General features: G+C 35.5%; 7 non-coding genes across 7 annotated transcripts; all 7 read left to right on the top strand.

The window, feature by feature from the left end:
* Nucleotides 1–171: 171 nt before the first annotated feature.
* On the top strand, nt 172–243 carry Trnaa-cgc (transfer RNA alanine (anticodon CGC)). The gene has a single exon. It is a non-coding gene; the product is annotated as a tRNA-Ala (tRNA).
* A 218-nt stretch (nt 244–461) lies between these two features.
* Trnaa-ugc (transfer RNA alanine (anticodon UGC)) lies at nt 462–533 on the top strand. Its single transcript has one exon. It is a non-coding gene; the product is annotated as a tRNA-Ala (tRNA).
* Nucleotides 534–751: 218 nt separating this feature from the next.
* Trnaa-cgc (transfer RNA alanine (anticodon CGC)) lies at nt 752–823 on the top strand. The gene has a single exon. It is a non-coding gene; the product is annotated as a tRNA-Ala (tRNA).
* A 218-nt stretch (nt 824–1,041) lies between these two features.
* Nucleotides 1,042–1,113, top strand: Trnaa-cgc (transfer RNA alanine (anticodon CGC)). Its single transcript has one exon. It is a non-coding gene; the product is annotated as a tRNA-Ala (tRNA).
* A 218-nt stretch (nt 1,114–1,331) lies between these two features.
* Trnaa-ugc (transfer RNA alanine (anticodon UGC)) lies at nt 1,332–1,403 on the top strand. Its single transcript has one exon. It is a non-coding gene; the product is annotated as a tRNA-Ala (tRNA).
* A 793-nt stretch (nt 1,404–2,196) lies between these two features.
* On the top strand, nt 2,197–2,268 carry Trnaa-cgc (transfer RNA alanine (anticodon CGC)). The gene has a single exon. It is a non-coding gene; the product is annotated as a tRNA-Ala (tRNA).
* Nucleotides 2,269–2,486: 218 nt separating this feature from the next.
* Trnaa-ugc (transfer RNA alanine (anticodon UGC)) lies at nt 2,487–2,558 on the top strand. Its single transcript has one exon. It is a non-coding gene; the product is annotated as a tRNA-Ala (tRNA).
* The last annotated feature ends 20,972 nt before the right edge of the window (nt 2,559–23,530 follow it).

Here is a 23,530-nt window from a genome sequence, read left to right on the forward strand (position 1 = left end):
GTTAATTGTTTTTCATGCATCTTAACTCGTAAACTGTAAACGATACCTGACATACCTCTTAAAGTCATTCGTTTTCTTTTTGTATTTAACTAAAAAGCATAATTAATTCAAGATTTTTCTGTAAAATATTCGTTTTTCTCGAATCATTGATCACACCATGCGTCAGTACGTGGGGGTGTAGCTCAGTGGTAGAGCGTTCGCTTCGCATGTGAAAGGCCCGGGGTTCGATCCCCCGCACCTCCGATGGATCTACTCGTTTTCCTACGTAATGTTCAGTTTTTTGAGTTTGATATTTTCAATGCATCCTAGCTTGAAAACCCTAAACAATACCTGCGATACCTATTCGACTGATTTTATATTTTATTTCATTTGCAATCAACTAAAAAGCATAATTAATTCAAGATACCACCTTTTAGTATTCGTTAGTCACGACTTATTGCCCTCACGACACCTCATAGCATGGGGGTGTAGCTCAGTGGTAGAGCGTTCGCTTTGCATGTGAAAGGCCCGGGGTTCGATCCCCCGCACCTCCAATGGATCTACTCGTTTTCCTACGTAATGTTCAGTTTTTTGAGTTTAATATTTTCAATGCATCCTAGCTCAAAAACCCTAAACAATACCTGCGATACCTCTTCGACTGATTTCATATTTTATTTCATTTGCAATCAACTAAAAAGCATAACTTATTCAAGATACCACCTTTTAGTATACGTTAGTCACGAGTTATTGCGCTCACGATGTCGCATATCGTGGGGGTGTAGCTCAGTGGTAGAGCGTTCGCTTCGCATGTGAAAGGCCCGGGGATCGATCCCCCACACCTCCAATGGATCTACTCGTTTTCCTACGTAATGTTCAGTTTTTTGAGTTTAATATTTTCAATGCATCCTAGCTCGAAAACCCTAAACAATACCTGTGATACCTATTCGACTGAATTTATATTTTATTTCATTTGCAATCAACTAAAAAGCATAATTAATTCAAGATACCACCTTTTAGTATTCGTTAGTCACGAGTTATTGCGCTCACGACGCCTCTTAGCGTGGGGGTGTAGCTCAGTGGTAGAGCGTTCGCTTCGCATGTGAAAGGCCCGGGGTTCGATCCCCCGCACCTCCAATGGATCTACTCGTTTTCCTACGTAATGTTCAGTTTTTTGAGTTTAATATTTTCAATGCATCCTAGCTCGAAAACCCTAAACAATACCTGCGATACCTCTTCGACTGATATTATATTTTATTTCATTTGCAATCAACTAAAAAGCATAATTAATTCAAGATACCACCTTTTAGTATACGTTAGTCACGAGTTATTGCGCTCACGACGCCTCATCTCGTGGGGGTGTAGCTCAGCGGTAGAGCGCTCGCTTTGCATGTGAAAGGCCCGGGGTTCGATCCCCCGCACCTCCAATGGTTGTCCTCATTTTACTACAAAAGGATCAGTTTAGTTTTTGAGTTAATTGTTTTTGATGCATCTTAACTCGTAAACTGTAATCGATACCTGACATAACATCTTAAAGTCATTCGTTTTCTTTTTGTATTTAACTAAAAAGCATAATTAATTCAAGATTTTTCTGTAAAATATTCGTTTTTCTCGAATCATTGATCACACCATGCGTCAGCACATGGGGGTGTAGCTCAGTGGTAGAGCATTCGCTTTGCATGTGAAAGCTCCGGGCCTCGATCCCCCGCACCTCCAATGGGTGTGCTCGTTTTACTACAAAAGGATCAGTTCAGTTTTTGAGTTAATTGTTTTTGACGCATTTTAACTCGTAAACTGTAAACGATAGCTGCCATAACATCTTAAAATCATTCGTTTTTTTTTTGTACTTAACTAAAAAGCATAATTAATTTAAGATTTTTCTATAAAATATTCGTTTTTCTCGAATCATTGATCACACCATGCGGCAGTATGTGGGGGTGTAGCTCAGTGGTAGAGCGTTCGCGTCGCATGTGAAAGGCCCGGCGTTCAATCCCCCGCACTCCAATGGGTGTGCGCGTTTTACTACAAAAGGATCAGTTCAGTTTTTTAGTTAATTGTTTTTGATGCATCTTAACTCGTAAACTGTAAACGATACCTGCCATACCTCTTAATGTCATTCGTTTTCTTTTTGTATTTAACTAAAAAGCATAATTAATTCAAGATTTTTCTGTAAAATATACGTTTTTCTAGAATCATTGATCACACCATGCGTCAGCACGTGGGGGTGTAGTTCAGTGGTAAAGCGTTCGCTTCGCATGTGAAAAGCCCGGGGTTCGATCTCCCGCACCTCCAATGGATCTACTCGTATTCCTACGTAATGTTCAGTTTTTTGAGTTTAATATTTTCAATGCATCCTAGCGCGAAAACCCTAAACAATACCTGCGATACCTCTTCGACTGATTTTATATTTTATTTCTTTTGCAATCAACTAAAAGGCATAATTAATTCAAGATACCACCTTTTAGTATACGTTAGTCACGAGTTATTGCGCTCACGACGCCTCATCGCGTGGGGGTGTAGCTCAGTGGTAGAGCGCTCGCTTTGCATGTGAAAGGCCCGGGGTTCGATCCCCCGCACCTCCAATGGGTCTGCTCGTGTTCCAACGCAAGGTTCAGTTTCGGAGTTTAATATTTTTAATGCATCCTAACTCGTAAACTTGAAGCGATACCTGCCATACCTCTTCATTTCTTTCTTTCTTTCTTTTCTTTTTTTTTTTTTGCAATCAACCGAAAAGCATAGTTAATTCAAGATTTTAAATGTTAATATACAATAGTCACATATTAATGCTCTCATGACGCGGCGTCGTGTAAGGAGGGTTTAGCTCACTGGTAGAGCCTTCGCTTCGCATGTGAAATGCCCGGAGTTCGATCCCCGCACCTCTAATGGATCTGCTCGACTTACTACAAAAGTGTCAGTTCATTTACTGAGTTTAATATTTTGAATTCAATTTAAGTCGTAAACCTTAAACGATATCTGCCACACCTCTTCAACTCATTCATAAACGTTAGTCTCAAATTATTACTCACATGACACGTCATCGTGCGGGGTGTAGCTCAGTGGTTGAGGTATGCTCTGACTTGGATGTGCGTAGCCTTCACAATGCTGCCAGGTTAGGTTTACCCCAACTAGTAATAAATTTGGCTGCTGTTCTAATTAATTCGCAACTCCAATAACCTATAGGGGGCGCTGCAGTCACTGTCTAATGGCGGATGGTAAAGGTAAAACAAATAGATGCCATAACTTATAACTTGCTTTGAAGCTTAATGAATGCCAGCAATTTTTCGAGTTTGTCGGAAACTTTCTTTTCTATTCAATTACATTACACCACAAATTGGCTGAAACCTGTAATTTTACTCAAAGAAAACACATGGAACGGAATGTTTTACCTTTTTCTTCAGTATAGTTAATCACCGCAAGGTAGCGTATTCGAGCTCTGGAGTTGCGAATTGAGAACATTGGAACAAGCGTTTTAAGATGCAGAAAATAAATATCTTTCGAATGACATAGAATGTAAAGGGGGTGTGGGAGGTCTTTCATCCCTTTCACAGGCAATTTACATGAAATTTTAGCTTAAAAAATTAATTACAAAGAAACTAAATCGAAATTAAAACTCGAAAATCACAGGTGCAAACCCCCAGGGCTCAAAGTAATTTTGTACAAAATATCAAAGCTGTAGGTGCTACGGGGTCTCCCGGATTCAGAATCTCCACAGACAGAATTTCAGAATTTTGTTGACGTTAATTTTTTTTTTTTTTTTTTTTTTTTAATTTTGAGACTATCCCTTTTTCTATTTTTTACATCTTTCAACATGAAATTTTTTTAAAATGGACTTTTTAATTCCAAAAAAAATAGTAGGAAAAAAATCATTTTTTTTTTTGCGCAATCACGATTGCTTATTGTCCTCACTTGGCCGTTCTTGGCGTTTAGTTCCTTTTTCAGCTTGGACCAGGGGCCTCTGCAGCACCACCGCTCACCGTCCTTTGCAGGCGCAGCCGCTCCGGTCTTGAGCTATCCGCTTCTCCTGGTCGGAGGCGTTCATGCCCTACACACACGCAGGCTCACACACTCACAAACATACATTCACACACGCCTACGTGCATACACACAGGTCTAGGCACACACACAGGTCAAGGCACACACACAAGCCTACACACACACACACAACGACACAACTATGCACACGTAACCGCCCAGGAGGAGGGGCAGGCTTGGGGGCAGAGGAGCCGTTTCTAGAAACAATAACTCCAATGATTAGGGTCCTGTCGCAGTTCGTGATTGCGAAAAACATAATTTGAATTCAAAATTTCACAATTCAAATCAGTTCTCTCTCTTTGTGCTGGAAAAAAGGATCGTTAGTTTTTCCCAATATAAACCTACTTTATAAGATACCTAACTTTTGAAAACTCTCTTTGCCGCAGGGTGTCCAGTTTTAAGAACAGTAAATAGGGGCGGGCTTCTAGGAGTGAAGGGAGGGGGGGGGGGATATTTTTGAGGTTGAGGGCAATTACTGCATATGGTGCATTTTTAAGGGGTGCTTCCCGACGCAGAACGTGTCTTCATGATAAATCTGAAAATTTCAATCTTAACAAAGCACAAACCTTACAAAATGTCGCCGATCAAAGTATAAAAATCCTTTTTATTGCGATTGACGACGCATGCGCAGAGATATATTTAATTCACATTAATCAATGCGCCAAGAGGAAGCAATCATTCGGTTCCTCATGGTTTGCCGCTAAAACAAAAACCAAATTAAAACGAAAATAATTTTTGTGCTTGCTGCCACGTGATTTTCTTATTGCTCTATATTTCGCATTTTTTGATTTACTTTATTTCTTTCCCTTAAAATGATGTCTGGTATTGTAAAATATTGTTATTAACTAGAATACGGGACTTTAGCCGTCCCGTATGGAAGTTCCCCGGGACGCGGGACAATTTTTCTAAATACGGGACTGTCCCTTGAAATCCGTGACGTCTGGTAACCCTGCTATTATGTGATGAATATCCCGATCATCAAATAATCCCGTAACTTTCATTAAAACTGTATGTGAATTAAAACATTCATTCACATACATCACATTTTCTAAATACGAGACTGTCCCTTGAAATCCGTGACGTCTGGTAACCCTGCTATTATGTGATGAATATCCCGATCATTAATTAATCCCGTAACTTTCATTAAAACTGTATGTGAATTAAAACATTCATTTTTCAAGGGGGAATTTTTGGCTTAGTTATAGAAACCGACACTGAAAAAATATCGAGCGCAAAACACCACTGTTATAAAATCATCGACTATTATGAATACATCAATGGTAAAAACATCGATGAGTCGAAATCATCGACATCGTCGCATCCCTAATGATTTTATCCAGAGAGACAGACCCTGAAAACGAAATTATCCTTATCTACTTTCCCTAAATAACTTACGCGGAGAGATATTCCAGTAAATGACTTCCGTGCTTCTCAAATTCAAATGGAAAAAAAAAACCTCACCCGGGATCCATCTGATGGCATCACCGCGTGATGTATTGCTGAGGTAATTCAGTTTGTCTAACCCCTTGGCAAACAAAAACAGATCGCATCTTCATTATTTATGAAAGATGACAATTTGCGAAGAATGGATGAAGAGCAGAAAACAAAAGCAGGAGGAATGGGAGGGGCTTTGTAAATAGTGGTTTCGAATAGATTTTTCGCGGGAAAAAAACAATTACTGGAAATGGAGCACTTAATGCAATCGAGTTTGTAAGTCCTTTATTACTGTCATCAACTAGGAACATTAATTTAATAGAAAAGTTATGCGGTAGGGATAGATGTGTGTGCAAGTAGCTATTGTACTTCATTCTCTTTGTAATGCTTTACTAAGCCACACAAAATATTAGATGAGCATTGAATTGACATTGAATTTGTTTGCGAAAAAAATAGTTGAATCTAACGATAAAAATATAATGATGGAATTACCGATTTTAAAAAAGCTTCCGATTTCTGTTAATGTCAATTTTTGTGGTGAATATTTAACCACTTATCACCCTAATGACCCCCGCTTCTACCAATTTAATTGTTTTTATTGGGTTTAAATGCCACGGAAAGCCGTGGCAAGTCGCTGACTGAGACGTCCACAATTATTGGCATGTTAGAGAGAAGGGAGGGAGGATTTCCAGTACCCTTGTATCCAAGGTAACAGCTAGAGACCTGCAATAGGACTTTCGGATCCGCGGATTTTACTAGTGCGTTCTAAGGATATACAATTTTAAACTACAGGTTCAAACTGTTTTGCCCCGCCCTCCTCGTGGGCACGCTGCTTTGCATGATGTCATGAAGAATTTTAGAAGTTATGTTCTGTGTTGCAATAAAAATTCGGAATCTTAATCTGTCCTCCTCATATGGATTTAATAAGATTTCTTTTAAAAGTTTCCTCAACTTTGTTAATATTTTAAATGAATAAATATTTTCTCATATTATGAGAATCTCTATTTATTTACTTTTATTTATTTTTTTTTCTTTCAGAGGATCAAGTATGAGGAAGCATTGTTTAGGTTTATGGTCACCCCGACGTGATTTCTTCCTTTATTCTAAGGAAATTATTCATTTTTACTTTTACACCCTCTTTGCTGTCAAATATTTAAATATGCAGAACACTAAAAATATTTAGTAAAGTCGCGAAACACCGATTTAAGAGCCATTTGTCAAACTACGCTATACTGCTCAAAAGATAAGGATTATCAAACTATTGAGCGCTTATATGTATTTGTATTTATTAACCTTTTATTACCTCTCTTTCATTTTTTAATTTTAATAAACGTCAGTTTTTGAAGTCTATTCTATAGCACTTCAGATAATCATTTATGATATTTTCAAGATATTTCTGGAAAGATACCCAAGAAAAAACAATGGATGAAAACACTGCTTGCTTTAAACTAAAATTGTTAGCGAAATATAAATGCATAATAGGTATAGATGTTAAGCAGAAACAGTTAAAGAAATCTATTGTACATGAAAAATATTTTACTCAACTTAGAAATTGTGCATTTAAAAAAAATTGATTAAAACCATAGGAAAAGATAGAACCTTTCTGAGAAAAGTTACATCTATAGAATCTTTTAACTTTCAGGGGCTCCTCAACTGATAAACGATTCACGCATACATGTTTGATGCACTTATATGAGGCAGTGAGAAGCAAAAGGATGTAAGTGGCAAAATTTTAAATTTGGAGATAACCAATACACATGGTAGATGAACCTCTCCTCTGTCTTGGGGCAAGAGATGGTACTAGTAGCCCTCGCAATTGCTGCTATACAGCATGATTTAGAAAAAAAAATTTCAATGAAAGCCTCCTAGGAAGTTATCTTTAAACGCGTTTTACTCAAACTTGAAAATATCCACGCTGTTAAAAATTCAGGAAGATTTTCTGGTAATTGTTACTGTAAAATGGTGAACTTACAGCATCGCTGATTTTTACGGTAATTTATACCGGAGAAATAAGCGATCCCAGCTCCAATTGGTTGCTGTGGCCTACCGAGGAAACCGTAACTTTTTACTGCAACATTTGATTTTTACGGTAATAGTTACTGGCAACATGGATGTCAGAAACAATTACCGTCATTTTTCCGGAAAATTTTTAACAGTGCACTTACACCTCTTTGCTTCTCACTAAGTATATAACGGCACGGCTATCATAAGATGAAAGCTTGACCTTGAGAATGCTTACTTTTTCTTGGGGTATTTACTGAAACAGTGCAGGCTATTGGCGCTGACATGAGTTGAGTTAGGCTACTTTCGCAATAATATTTCGAAAGTATTCCAACTGAAATTCGCGCAAACTTACACTTCTCCTAATCTTATATATTCTTTCACCTGGATTTTTGGAGAAGTGATATTAAATTTCATGCAACTTAATTCTTTCAGTACGTATCAAAATGTATGGTTACTTTATTTTATTAACTTTATGCTTAAATTTACTTACTTATTTATTTTATTCATTGTTATCATGTAATTATCATTATTTTCAACCATGATTACATGTACAACTGAGTAGAAAAATATTCTAAATGAATAAAATGAAGAACGCACAAACGTATAAATGAGAAAAACCCTTCACGTGTTTAATCGAGTAGAACACTTTTTGAAAAAGTAATGCATCTCACCATATGTTCTCAAAATTACATAACGCACACTTTTTTTTTTTTTAATTGGGAAAACGAGGAGCACTACGACTTACCCTATATACATCTATGGATCTACTATACTCCGTGCGCTGGTAAGTGTACGGCATGCCTCTGCTGGAAAATGCGGGATGATCCGGCTTCCCATAGGCACGTTACTCCGCCTACATACACCAATGTGGAACAGCCCCGGCCCGGACTGCGGATAGATCTAGAATGAGCTGCGATCAATGATTCTCGAGTCTGACGTCACTGTCACCGCTACGGTCCGGTGAGTGCGGTCATGGTTAAAAACGGAGAGGCCTTTTTGCGAAAAACAATTGACAGCATATTTTTTTTCCCTTCAATGCTAAGTTTCTCTTTTAAATGTTCAAACTACTTTCAAGATTTCGAAACAGCCAGCTTTTAATGATCTTTTCTGGCGATAATTAAGGGGCGTTGGAGAGGTTTTTAACGACACTTCGCGTCAAGAATCCCAGACAGGAATTCCATTCAAAATCATCGCAAAGCAGGAAATGCTACACTGAGCTACGAATTTCTGCACCCAACATGGCTTTTAAATTATTTCATAAGATAAATTGATTTTTTATCGCAACCAAGAAAATGGAATTTTAATTACTCGCTTTTAAATAATTGGGTTTTAATTTCTGTATATTACTATATAATTACTTCAATTTGCGGAAAATTTTTTAATTACTTATTGAAGATCTTTTCAAAAGAGGGGGGAACGTTTATAGGAAGTTGCATTCCCCCCCCCCTTTTTGATTAGTTAAAACAGAGTTGTGTAATAAGAACTTATTTGTTTGAGTGTTTTTCTGCACAGCGTTCAGTAAATGAACTGAATAGCTGTGAGCTCACCACGAATTCCAAAATCAGTGCATTGTCACTGTTCAAGCAAGGGCTTGGGTCTGAAACTTCATCAGGAGTTTCTTTCCATTTACTCGAACCACCAAAAACATTTCTTCAACCTATTGTCATATTATTTCCTGTAATGACTACACTCCCAACTTCATGAAAGGACTCAATAGACGCGTTGTCCATTTTAAATGCCATAAAATATTAACAATCGCAGGAGCGAACTTATAATTTAGCGTTAAATAAAAAAGAAAACTTAGTGTTTGATTTCGAGACAAAGTTTACTTTACAACGCATCAAATCTTTTTTTTTTTCTTTTTTTTTTACAGTGAATGATCTTTAATTTTAGAAGTGATACGAACTACTGAATTTAGAACGAATATTTTAAAATCTTTAATCAGGAGCGCCCCGAACTTAAATTTTTGATAGGGCGGAAATACTCAATTTGCCGAATGGAACTCCAAATTTTTCGAGTGGAACTCCAAGTTTCACTGAATGATGATAATTTTGCCGAATGGAACTTCAAACTTCGCTGAATAAAGATAATTTTACCGAATAAAACACCAAATCTTGCCGAACGCCAGACAAAATTTTCCGGATAAGGAAACTTTGGGAGGTCACAGTGACTTCAAGTGATCTCCCATTGGGGCTGTTTTTAATTAGCTCACCTGTTAACTACAAGTTTGTGTTAGTGAAAGAACTTTTTCTTTTCTTACGAGCCAAAATAGCTTCACCTGATGTTCGTGAGAGTTAATGCACGATTGAATCAAGTGGCAGTATTGTCAGTTAAGCATGAAACATAGTAGGGGAATGTGGGGCGCAGTGAAATAACGGAGAAGAGTGAAATGGTGAAATAATTTAAATTTTTACCGCCACCTATCTGCAGTATTTCAATGGGATCGTTTGCAAAATTTTTAAAGTATTTTTTTCTGAAAGAGCATGCTTAAAAACATAGGATCTGACCTTTTTTTTTAAATAATTTGACTAAGTTTAATATTTAAAAAAAATTACTTTAATCGATGCGCTTTAATTGCTTAACGCTTTTGCCGATGACATCACAAATGATGAAATGCCATTCATTGTTGCCATTCAGAAGAGCACAATATTTAATTCGCATCTTTATTCACGTGTACTGGCAACGATATGGTTGATAGCAAGCGTAGAGGCAATTTTTAATTCACTGCTTGATTATCATAACATGGAAACGCAGTGAAAAATACGCCAAAGGACATCATTTGCGACGTCATAAAGACCACGCCTTGTTTAAAAAATTTTTACATTTTAAAAAATTAACTAAGAAATAACTGTTGGGAAAATGAAAGTATTTTCTGGCTCCATGTTATTTTTTTGCTCATTCTATCAATTTCTGTTTCTGAAAGTAGTACTTTTGACTGAAGGAAATAACCCCATTATGTTCTTAAACATACAGTTGATTCCAGTCAAAAAATTAATAGCTCTAAAGAGCAATGAAAAAATAATACAACAAATTTCAAAATTTGATACAGATATTGCAATGTTTTGTGGTTTCTCAAAAATATTTTTTGTTACTCCACAGAATAATATAACATAATATAAATTTTGACAAACATGCAAAAAAATGGGGGCTTTTTCTTTCTTTTTTTTAAGTACAAATGTACTGACAAAAATGAAAAATTAGTACTATTTCAATGCAAGTTTTGTTCTAAAATACATTTTCTTTCTTAACTTTTCATTTTGAAAAAGTAAGAAAGGTAAATTTAATTATTTCACTTTGCTCTACATTTCCATACATGACAGCAATAAACCAATGAAAATAATATATAGGTCGGGAAAATGGCACCATTGCATGTCATAAAAATCGAGTTTAACCGCTTCAATGATACCCATTCCATTTTTGGACATTCATTGTAGAGGAGTATTAAATGTGTGTATTATATACTACACTAGTTTGGCCTTTATTCTCAAAACATGAGGTTCGTTGGAGGTATTTCTATATACAACTAAAGTTTTAAAAACCAGATTTTTGTTTAAATCGAGCATTAAATTTTAGTTTCCCTTTTTGAACGGCCTGCCATTCAGATTTTGTTTTTTAAATAGTTAAGCTTGCTGATTTTTCTGTAGTAATTGATGGGACTTAAATTAAAATGCTTTTTCATTGTCACAATACAAAAGTATATAGGATTTTTATACCACAATTAAAGAAAAACTTACTTTAAATATAACCAGCATAGTTGGTTCTCTACACAGCTCGAAAAGTTGCTCCTTAACTATAGAAGCAAGGAAACAGAAAATACACAAACGCAAAATTTTTCTCTTAAACGCATATTTGAAACATAAGAGATGAAGTCCTGTGTCCCGACAAACAATTGAACTCTCAGAAGGGATTAAGTTACGGAGAATATCTTTAAATGCAACTAGTAAGTAGCCCTTGGAGCTCATCTCGAAATTTTCTCGCTATAAAGTTTTCTAACAAACAGAAAAACGGGGAACGATTAAAGGAGTTTGGCTAAAATAATTTCTGATGCATCGAGAATTTATTAGTGGTACGAAACAATTGGAAACCGAAATGAAAGATGCAGATTTAGGTAATTGTTTTTCGGAAGAAAAAGTCATCACTGACTCACCAGGAATAAATAATATGGACTCAAATGATATAGAGTTCCTTTTTTTTTCTTTACAATAGCTTACGAAGCCAATCGCGAAATTTTCTCGCTAAAAGTGTGTGGACTAAAGAAATGTTTTCTGACACAAAAAAAAAAGGAAGACGTTTAAATAACTCAAGCTAGAATAATTTCTAACGCGCCAACAATTTTTTAAGTGTCCCAAAATAATTGGAAAACGAAACACAAGATGCAGATTCGTGTGATTGTTTTTCAGAAGAATAAGTAATCACCGACACATCGAGAGGAAATAACAGAGAAGTAGAAAATGACAGAGAGTTATTTTTTTTTCTTTATTTGCATTGGTCCTGCAGGTATTATACTATTTATCAAAAGGCTTCTGAATTGGAGTTCCAGCATCATTAGGTAATATACCGATAAAGGACTGCTTACGTTTCTCTCTCAAGGTCAAAAGCGTGTGTGCCATTTATGTAATGTGACGAAAGTTATTCCGAGATCGAATGAAGCACGAACAAAAGAAATGGCAGAAATAATAGACACGAGAGTCTTTGATGAGAATGTTGGGAAACTGCAGATTAAGAGTCATTTTTTTTAAAGCTGGACAAAGTAAATGGGAGCCTGATAGTTGACACCTTCGATTTTCCTGAAACAGTTAGAATATGTTGCTAGTATTGTGATAAGACAAAGTGTAGCTTCTTTCTTCTCAAATTTGACTTGTTGGCAATTCAGTGGAGGTCAAAGTTTAAGGACGTGAGAAAAAAGAGCTTAATATATGATTCCTTTGCTTCAAAACCAATGAGTGTACCAAGCCAATTTTTTTTTTGTGGTTACTACTTGATACTAGGTACATGCTAGCCGAAATATTTTGGTCGCTCATTCATGGCTTTGAGGGCAAAGGTCAATTGAAAATGCTATTTTTTTTTACTTTTTTTGCCTTGTTTGGGCCCGGATATCTGCTAAAGCCGTGAGTAACCCTCGGAAATAAGTATATACCTAACTACTCACCACAGTATAGTACTAAGAAAAATATGAAATATCATGGGTTACTCTTTGCTTTAGTAGTTAAACGGTATCAAAGTCGATGATTTTTTAAAATAGCCAAGTTTAGACGTCAATAACTCTGATCGCGACGCATCAACAACTTTGGGACACAGCTGTAGTTATAGTCGAAGTGGTCTATTTTAAGGTCCAGGTTAGAAACCCATGGCAACTAATAAACTTTTTTAGTTATACGGCCTCAAAGTTGAAAATTTGAGCTATAATTTCATTTTTTTTTTTTTTTTCAATTACTCTATGATTGGTGAGTTAGTAACTTAGAAAAACATCTGTAATTACATTCAAAAAGATATAGTTTTAGACTCAGGCCAGAAAACTTTGGGATCTAATCATCTTGCTTAATTAAACGGTCTCACAAAAATGATAATTTTAACATAAAGTGTCAAGTTTCAACTAAGCTAATCCACGAAAAAAAGACTTTCAGACACAGCTGTAATTGTGCTCCAAGTGATGTAGTTTTAAAATCTGCTTCATACCCATGACACTTTTAAAATTTCAAAAAAATATATTTTTAATTCGAACTTTTACTTGTTCAATATAGTTAATAGCACGTGTTGAGTTTTCTCCCTTTTCAAAATGTATTTCTGATTTTTTTAAAAGTTTCGTACTTTATTTTATAGATGGCAGCATTAAATTATATGTAAAACCTATAAAACCGGATAGTAGTGGCTGATGTAGCCATTTTAAACAAACAACACTGAACCGAAGCTTTGAAAGGCGGAGCATTCAAAACAAAATCTATCAACAACCAGCTTTTTTTTAATTTTTAGCAGAGAGAATGTTGGCCAGATATTGTGTAAAGGTAAGGTACTGCTTTTTTTATGTTAACCAACTATTTTTTCATTTAAGTAGTTTACAAGTACTAGTGTTCAAATAGTTGTACTATTTTAATGAGACTTAACACGTGGTTTAGTAACAAACTGTATATAGTTTAACAAAATATGTTCAATTGAAAGTAAGGTAGACAAAAATTGATTCAAGTTTCAAAAAATAATCAATATAATTTTTTTCTCGTTAGTCAAATAAAATATTTTCTGAAAATTGTGGGCAAAGAATCAAGGTAGAAAATGTTTGAGACCTATTTTCGTGTTGATTTACTTTTTTTCTTTTTTAACAGAAAAAAAACCACTGTATTAGTGGACCGCTATTGTTCAGGTCTGATATTTTACTTTACCCCTAAGTTGAATATGAGAAGTACAAAAAATATGCTTAGTGCACCAAACAAGGCCATCCTAAGTTCGTGACCTCATTTATGATTGACTACTCCAACTTTTGCACATTCATTAGATAACATATTTCCATGGAAAAAATATAATTTTCAATTACGTTTTCCTACACTGTTCTAAAAAAGAAAGGCAAATTGGCTAAACTAGGAACATTGGTCTCCAACTCTGAAAAAAAAACCTCCGAAAAGAGACCATTCTCTGTTGCCAATAGGATAGCATATTAAAACACATTTGACACGTTCAATAAACTTGTAAAAAAATCAAATTTCCTTCAGCGGAAAGGTGAAAGTACAATTGTCACATTTAAGACACTGATAAATTGGCATTTTATGATTTTTGGTCACTCAGCACAGTTCGTAGACATATGTTTAGCGTAGGCAAGACAGGATCATATCCTCCACCCCATCACCCGGTGTCCTAGTGAGGACACTGGGCTGATAAGGCTAACCATGACCTTAATGGGCAAAAATATGCTTTTCTAGGTTAAAAAAATCAAAGGAAAAAGCAACGGTTCACAGCGGCTTTTATGTTTTTTTAATTCTTCAACTACATAGATTGGGCTTCAAGAAAAATAAAAAACTATTTTTAAATACTTATAAACGACAGTTAACCATAACGAAACAAAATTTAAAATCACGCTGTCTTGACGTCATCTACATCAACTACATCACTTAGGGTATGATTACAACTGTTTCTCGAAGTTACTAACTCATCAGTCATAGAGTAATTGAAAAAAAATAAGATGAAATTATAGATCAAATTTTCAACTTTGAGACCGTGTAACTAAAAAAGTTTATTAGTTGCCATGGGTTTGTAACCTGGACCTTAAAATAGACTACTTCGACTATAACTACAGCTGTGTCTCAAAATTGTTGATGCGTCGCGATCAGAGTTATTGACGTCTAAACTTGGCTATTTTTAAAAAATCATCGACTTTGAGACCGTTTAACTGCTAAAGCAAAGAGTAACCCATGCTATTTCATGTTTTTTTTAGTACTATACTGTGGTGAGTAGTTAGGTATATACTTATTTCCGAGGGTTACTCACGGCTTTAGCAGATATCCGGGCCCAAACAAGGCAAAAAAAGTTTAAAAAAATAGCATTTTCAATTGACCTTTGCCCTCAAAGCCATGAATGAGCGACCAAAATATTTCGGCTAGCATGTACCTAGTATCAAGTAGTATCCACATAAAAAAAATTGGCTTGCTACACCCATTGGTTTTGAAGCAAAGCAATCATATATTAAGCTCTTTTTTCTCACGTTCTTAAACTTTGACCTCTACTCAAGGGCAAACAAATCAGTTTTTTTAAAAAGTAAACTTCACTTTTTCTTATCATAGTACCACTAACACATCCTGAAATTTTTACGAAAATCGAAGGCATCAACTATCAAAAGTGTCCAAGCTTTAAAAAAATGACTCTTAAAGATTGGCAATAGTTGAAATGCCCCCCCGGACACCTATTTAGAAAATAAATCTTTTTTAGTTTTCGCACGAAGTTAATACTAATTATCCTATTCTATTTCATCAAAAAAAAGTCTGTTTGCGTGAAACAAGAGTTGGTACCCCGGAATCTTTAAAAACAATAAATTTCCAATTTCCATACATCTTTATCTTTACTCTTTACTAGTAATAAAGCTGAAAGTCTCTCTGTCCGGAGGATGTCTGGATGTCTGTAGGATGTGTCTGTGACGCGCATAGCACGTAAACCGTTCGGCCGATTTTCATGAAATTTCGCACAAAGTTAGTATGTAGCATGGGGGTGTGCACCTCGAAGCGATTTTTCGAAAATTCGATGTGGTTCTTTTTCTATTCCAATTTTAAGAACAAAAATATCATAGGATGGTCGAGTAAGTTACGAAATTATCATAACGTGGAACCGTAACATGGACACAAGTCAATTGGCGAGATACGAAATTATCATAACGTGGAACCGTAACATAGGTACAAGCCAATTAGCGAGAAAATTCACCATACATTATTTGTAAATATACAGGTGAATCAAAAGATATTTTACTTTTTCTATTACGGGCAAAGCCGTGCGGGTACCACTAGTTCAAAATACAGTTGGTTCTCTATTTATCGGCTTTTAAGAGACCACAAAAAGTCGTCCTTAACTAGGTTGCGTCCTTAAATAAAATGCAAAAAAATGCTTCTAAAACTACAGTGAAGCATCTGGGACCATGAAAAGTCGTCTTAAAATAGAGGACGTCATTAAATAGAGCGTCGTTACGTTAAACAGAGAACCAACTGTATTGAAATCAAGAGCTGTCAAGAAACACCGAATTCGTGTTTCTATGTGGATTAAAAGTATAAAAGTAACTCAATATAAATATTAGTGGGGCAGGAAAGTATCAAAATGTAAGGTCAATTTTACTTTCAAACGCGAGTTTCTCAAAACGTCAGTTTTAAAAACTTGTGTGTTCCTATTTAAGAAAACTACTTTAAATATCACTTTGGAAATTTCATCATATTTCACTTCATAATTATACTAAAGTGAAATTTTTGTTTGAAGACTCACACTTTTTCTTAAACAACTGTTTTCACGATCAAAAAAACGTTCTTTTTCCTTCTTTATTTAAAGAGTCACTCTTGGTTAAAATTGAATAAATTATAAAATAAACTAAACTGCATTAAAATTTCACTTAAGTACTCTTAGATCCTATGATTTTTTCTCCACTTAGCAATGATTTTCAGGACAATATTTTTCATCAAAAAAATTACCTATGGGAATGTTTCGTAGGCCCCTATGAAGCTATTCTATTTCTTTGAGATACCATAAAGCATGGTTTTGCATAATCAGGGCCGCCGAGAGACAAGGCGTTCACCATGTTAGTTTGGTCGCCGGTCCTCTTTCCCATTATGCTAATTCTACTCTATGCACAATACTTCAATTTGCGCCGGGTCCATAGTTTTCGATTAGGCAGACATACCCATTCAGTGGCCTAATGAATAGTGTACTGAATATTTTTCCCCCGTTAAAAAATGTTTGAAGCGTACATTTCTGCGGCCCTTACTTCGATAATCTTAATAAAAGAGAATCATGGATGTTCCTAAATTGTATTTTAAGATTACATTTTCTATTCAAATTTTACAGAGAAAATGCTTTTTGTCACTATTATTTCAATTGTTCGTTTATAATTACTATTTTAATTTTTTAAAACAACGAAAATTTTACCTTTTTCTTAGTTTGTTGCATAGATAAAAAGAATTTTCGGCCCCATTTCTGTAAAACGGGGGGGGGGGGCAGAAAACGGGTTCATTTCTGAAAAAAGGGTGGGGGTAGCAGGAGTATCGACGAAGTTCCCATGTGCATTGGTTCCATCGGAATCGTGCCAAATATCATCAAATTGATTTATCACTTCATCTTTAGAGACAAAATTTGTCGCGAACTTAGCGATATATCTTCGCATTGTGCCCAATTTATGAAGCTCCTTCAGTTTGCATTATGCAAAAAAACGGCTTTAAATGAATACTGATTTCACAAAAAAAAAAAAAAAAAAGAGTGAAGAGCTCTTTTTAACATTCCAGGCATTTGCAACCAAAAAGAGAGGTGAATCTATGTACAGACGAAATTTCAACCATCCTCGTCTTGAACTTTTTCAAGTTATGAGAGATATCTACGCACAAAAATGACGTCAAGACAGAACTGTAAAATTTACTCAAAAATAGATGTTCCACCATAAGAAAAATCTGCCCAAAATGGGCTTCGATGAGATTAAAATGAAAATTTAAACTGAATTTTGCGAGGAAAATTTTTCTTGAAAAATAAAAACGCTTTTTATACTAAGTTACAAGAAAGGGCACATCACAAAGAGAGCCAGGTAAGGGAGGGTGGCAGCAACCCCCCCCCCCGGTGGAAATAATTTGAAATAAAATCAAAATTAAAAAAAAGAGAGAAATTTCACAAAATTGACAAATTGAACGTTGGTTCAATATCTAAACAAGTCGATGAGTTCGGCTCTCGCTACTGTAACTGTTTTAAAAGAGTATATTTCTTCTTTGGATGCTCACTGAAAGGAAAAGTTATTGGAACTCAGTTGGGTCAATACTGAAGTAAAGGTAAATCTTGACCACGTAGAGATGGGGGATGAACTGAAAGTGGAAGAAGACCACTTCATTTTGTAATAGGTAGGATCGGCGTGATCGCGCTAGTAGTGAAAACTTTACTACTTTCACATTCTCGCTGATTCTACTTTTTTCAAAATGAAGTAGTCTATTATCTCTTCCAGTTCATCTGCCAGATTTCCGTGGTCAAGCTATAACACAAGGTTATGCAGAGCCAAGGACACTTCATTTTTCCCTAAACCTCCGAGGAAAAAGTGTTCCTTCTTTTGCAAAAGTCTGTTATTACACACGACTCCCTCCCCATACACTGAAAACGTTTAAATTTAAAAAAGTGCCTCCCCAGGCCCATCATTTTAGATGATTCCGTGGAGAGAGAGAGAGGGGGGGGGGGCAAAGCATGTGGGTCATTTTACGGTATTTTGGACAATTATGTAAAATCCGTAACGTGACTTTTTTTGCCATAGCTTTTTAATTTATTACTTCATTAGCAGAATATTTTATTTTGAGTTTGTCCTACCAACACACAAACTCAAACTAAAATAATTTGCAAATCAAACAGTAAATTAAACAGTTATAGCAAAAAAAATGTCATGTTACGGACTGTACATTTTTTTTTTTTTTTTGAAATACTGTAAAACGACCCATATGCATATTCAATGCATTTTGTAGAGAAAAAGCACCAAAATACATACAAATATGCATAATTACATGGTACCAAAATCAGAGGGGAGGCAATTGATCTTTCTGATTGCTTCGTATGTCTGGCGTCTCCCTCCCCCCTTTCATTTTGAGCTGGATATACTCCCATGCCTTTCACTAAAATCCTCAACTATAATTTCTCGTTACTTACCCCAAAACTCTGTCCGAAAAGTGCGCATTCCCCGGTGCCTGACTCTCCTCCAGACAGAGGCCTACAAGACGGTCTGTATTTCGCAGTTTCACGATTCTTAGGAGCCAGTGGATGTTGCACTCCATCCCTGCCATAGAAAGAATCGTCCAACTCGAAAAGATGCAGCCGACCGGGAAATATCTTGTATGGACTGATGTACGTTTTCACGTATTTGTATGGGACGATGGGAGGTCCTTCTGGTTGCCGATACATTCTTCGAGCAATCTGGTCTAAAGTTTCAATAGCAAAAAGGCACACTAAATCTCCAAACCAACTTCCGAGTGTCACGGTTTCGTTGAGGACTCATTAAACAACAATCAAAGTCTTAAATTCTTCATTATCTTCCATTCAAATGCTACTTCTAGCATCCGACTTAAGTTAAATCGAATTATTAATATCCGACTTCAAGTGTCAAATTTGAACGAAACAAATTAAACTAACAGTTTATTCTTGCAAAGAATTGACGATACAAGTTCTCTCATGATGCTATTTCTAGATATTTGACTTACATTTCAAATAGGAGAAAAAAGTTACTATTGGGTTATCGTGTATGATATAAAATCGGATAATTTCTTTTCATCACAATCACCTTTTCTAGTGCTTCACTCAAGCGAAGGACTACCAAAGCGCATAAATTCAACAACTAGCACCACGCAGAAAAAATATTTTCATTCAGGACGTCCCTTTTTTAATTCTTAAATCTTCTATAATGAAATACATTAATAATTTCACGATTAAAAAGTAAAAATTCTTCTTAATATCCAAAAAATCTATTTCGTTTCCTTCATATGAGGATATTCTTCCAAGAATTTATGAGCAAATGTACCAAACTGTAGCAGTCCAATGTGACATCTTTGATAAATTGTTAGGTTACTCAAATTTGAGTTTTTACAATTAATCATAAAAGTCAAGTTCAAAGCAAGTTACAAGCTTTTTTTGCTTTCTTTACCAATCAATATAATTTTAAGACATCAAAACTCAATACAATAAGGTATCTTATCTTTCTGACGAAAAAAACTATAGTTGAAATCAAGTTTTGTTACTTGAACTATACTAAATATTCATTTTAGACAAAGTTTCAACAAAAGTTTCAACATGCAACAGAGTCTAATCCTTTCACATAATTCACACAGAACCAACATCATTTTTTCACCTTCCCTCAATTAAAGCTTAGAAAAGAATATATTTTGGTGCATATAATCAGTTAAAATCAATCAAAGCGGCGTCTTACCTATGTATATGAAAAAATTAAAAAACAAAAATCCTGTATAGCATTTCTCATCAATCACTTTGATTCAAATCTCCTTTATATTTTGCTTATACTTCTCTTACAACCTTGAATGATGGAACAGTGTTATTTTAGCTTGTGCGTTAATTATCGTTCTTAAAAAAAAATTCTACATTAATCACACACCCGCGACGATGTTGTGGAACACAGTTTGGAATGAGGCAAGGAGAGATGTAATCAGAGTTCTTTTTCCGAGAATAAGATGCTTTCGCCAGAGATGCCAACTGAATGACGAACGAACGTTTTCTTAAAGGAACATAGTGAGAAGACGACCAGGAGCAACGAAACAGAAACCATCGTGCGCTCGATAACAAAGGAAGAATGCCATTTGTGCTACAGACAGTGCCAAACCGACAAAAAGCAAAGCACCAGGAGACTAAATTAGAAAGCGATCGGCTCTAGTGAAAGAGCGAAAAATAATTTTATTCCATCCCTTAAATTCTGAACAGGGAACACTGGGAGCAGAATGAAACTCGTCTAAGTTCTCGAACTGGTGTATTAAAGAAAATCGTTTAAAACAATAAAATCTCATTAATGCGGGCTAATTGGGGATTCAGGTCGTATAAATTAATGAAAGTACGAATTGAACAAAATAACTTAAAAATTGGAACAAGGTCCATAAGCAAACTACTGACACACTAAAAATTGTACGTAGAATTCGGGAGAAAGAAATACAAAACCGCATAAGAGAAATTTAGTAAAATACAAATTAAACATTACAACAATACATTATTGCACTTTGTTTATACAGAATGTATTTAAAGGGCTCTCTGGATTAAGTGAAGTTCGGTTTGACAGGGTCCGGAACAATGAGGGTTCACTGTAACGCTTTTAAGTGAAACATATTTCTCAATGTCACATCTTCTGTCAAAATAAATGATCATGAAATATACATTTTAATTGACGCAGGGCAAAGTTCAATAAAAGCTATACTTTTCCTTTTTTTTTTTTTTTTTTTTTTGATAGCTCAACTAACCTCCGTACTACTTCACTGCCAGGGTATAATTTCCAACAAAAGAAGTGCTAGAACCCTGTAGTCTTTTAAGCTTATTTTTATGTTAAATAGTCTTGAATTCTGTCTAATTTGGAAAGATTAGTATAAAATTGGGGGACAAGGGGGGGGGGGCTGAGTTGCAGAACAACCGGAAGAATATAAATAAGAAAAAAAAAGGATTTTTTTTTTTTTTTTTTGAAGGAGCCCGGGGGGGGGGGGTACTTTGAGAAAGTTGGAAGCTATGCGTGTGGCGGGCCTGCGTTCAGGACACCTTACAGCACCTACAATCTAATCTTGAAATTTGGTACAAAATTAGTTCGAGCCTCAGTGATTTGCATTTCAGAGCGGGGTTTTTTTTTTTTTTTTTCGAATTAATTTTTTCATAATTGATTCTTTAAGCTAAAATTTCAAATAAGTTTCGGGACTTTCAGGACTAACTTCGGTGTTCTTGACTTCAAGTTGTGCAGTAAAAATTAATCAGTAAGAGTAAAATGAACAAAATCTATACTAATAATATAAAGCTGTAGATTCTGTTTGTTTGAACGTACTAATCTGAGGAACTACTGGTTCAAATTGAAAAATTCTTTTTGTGTTGAATAGTCCATTCATTGAGGCTATATAACATCACTATATGACTAATAGGAGTGGAGCAGCACTAAAAAATGTCCTGGAAACGGTAAAATTTATATTATAATATAAAATGCTTGGAACGCAGAATATGCGTAGCCACGGTGGCTCGACCTGAAAGCGCGGGCTTCACGATCCAGTGGACGTTGGTTTGAGTCAGCCATGAGGCAAATCTCGAAGGTACCTTACAGAAAAAGTCCCAAACGATGCTAAAATTAATTTGTAAAAAATATATATATACATGGTACGATCCAAAAGTAATGAGATTTCGTTTATAAAGACAGATTAAGCTGATCGGTACATCTGCCTAAGAGTGTTAAAAATAGGCACCTCCTGCAACAATGTATTTCTGTAGGCGGCCTTTCCATGACTAAAAGGCATCCCTGAAGTCCTGTTACGAGATATCTGCAGGGGCTGCCTCGACATATGCTTGGTTCGTCAGTTTATAGTGTTTATAGCTTGTAATATGCTTGCTGCACAAAATTGGAAAGGAAACCTTTTTGAACATATTATTGAAACCAAAAAGGAAGGCACACAAGAAGATCCCATACTGACAATACATACGAAATTTCAACCTTCTACTGCACCGTTTTTGAGCTGTGCGAGCTGCATACGAATAATACATACTGTAAAACCTGTAAAGTTGACTACCTTTGTAAGTTGACCACCTGTCTAAGTTTGACCGCTATGTTTATGCACAGAATTAGATCTATACCATATAATTCAACCTCTATAAGTTGACCACCTGTTTAAGTTGATCACTAAAATAGTGCACCGCAAGTGGTCAACTTACACAAGTTTCACTGTACTTTCATGCACATACGTTTATGCACATAGATGGACATCACGAACAACTTTGTTTGATACTTAACACGGGGATGGTCAAAATGGATGTTTCGGTAACTCATACGTACTTTAACACGTACGAATGTGGCGTAAAAACAAGTCAACATTCATTTGCATAAATGAAAATTATCATCAATTGGAAATACAGGGGGAGAAAAAATTTTCATGATACGCAATTCCTTTACTTTGTTCAAGTCTAAAACTACATAAATATGAATAAAAACTTAAAAAACTGGTAAGGGAATATGGAGCAAAGAGAAATAGTGCAATACTTACTCCGCTTTTAGTGCCACTCTCCTAGAAATATTTTAACTATGTAGTAACATATGCAGTCTATTCCAGTCAAGAAAAAAAAAAAATACCTCTGAAAATTCAAAGCATAGCATAATACAAGTCATTTTCAAAAATTGACACTCAAATTGTAATATTTTGCTGTAAGTCAAGAATTATTTTGATACTAGTGGTACCCGCACGGCTTTGCCCGTAATAGAAAATTAAAAGGTCTGTTGGTTCGCCTGTATATTTACAAAAAATGTATGGTGAATTTTCTCGCCAATTGGCTTGTAACCATGTTACGGTTCCACGTTATGATAATTTCGTAATTTACTCGTCCATCTTATGATACTTTTGTTCTTAAAATTAGATTAGAAAAAGAATCACATCGAATTTTCGAAAAATCGCTTCGAGGTGCACACCACCCCCATGGTACACACTAACTTTGTGCCAAATTTCATGAAAATCGGCCGAACGGTCTAGGCGCTATACGCGTCACAGAGATCTTGACAGACAGAGATCCGGACAGGCAGAGGGACATTCAGTTTTATTATTAGTAAAGATTATCAAATGACTAAGTTCTTGTTATTAGCATTTCAAGTATTAATTGGGACCTTCTAATATTCGGTACAGTATTTATTTAATTAATATTTAGTTTAATTGTATTTTTAATA

The sequence above is a fragment of the Uloborus diversus genome, chromosome 5, assembly GCF_026930045.1.
Source record: "Uloborus diversus isolate 005 chromosome 5, Udiv.v.3.1, whole genome shotgun sequence".
Taxonomy (NCBI): domain Eukaryota; kingdom Metazoa; phylum Arthropoda; class Arachnida; order Araneae; family Uloboridae; genus Uloborus; species Uloborus diversus.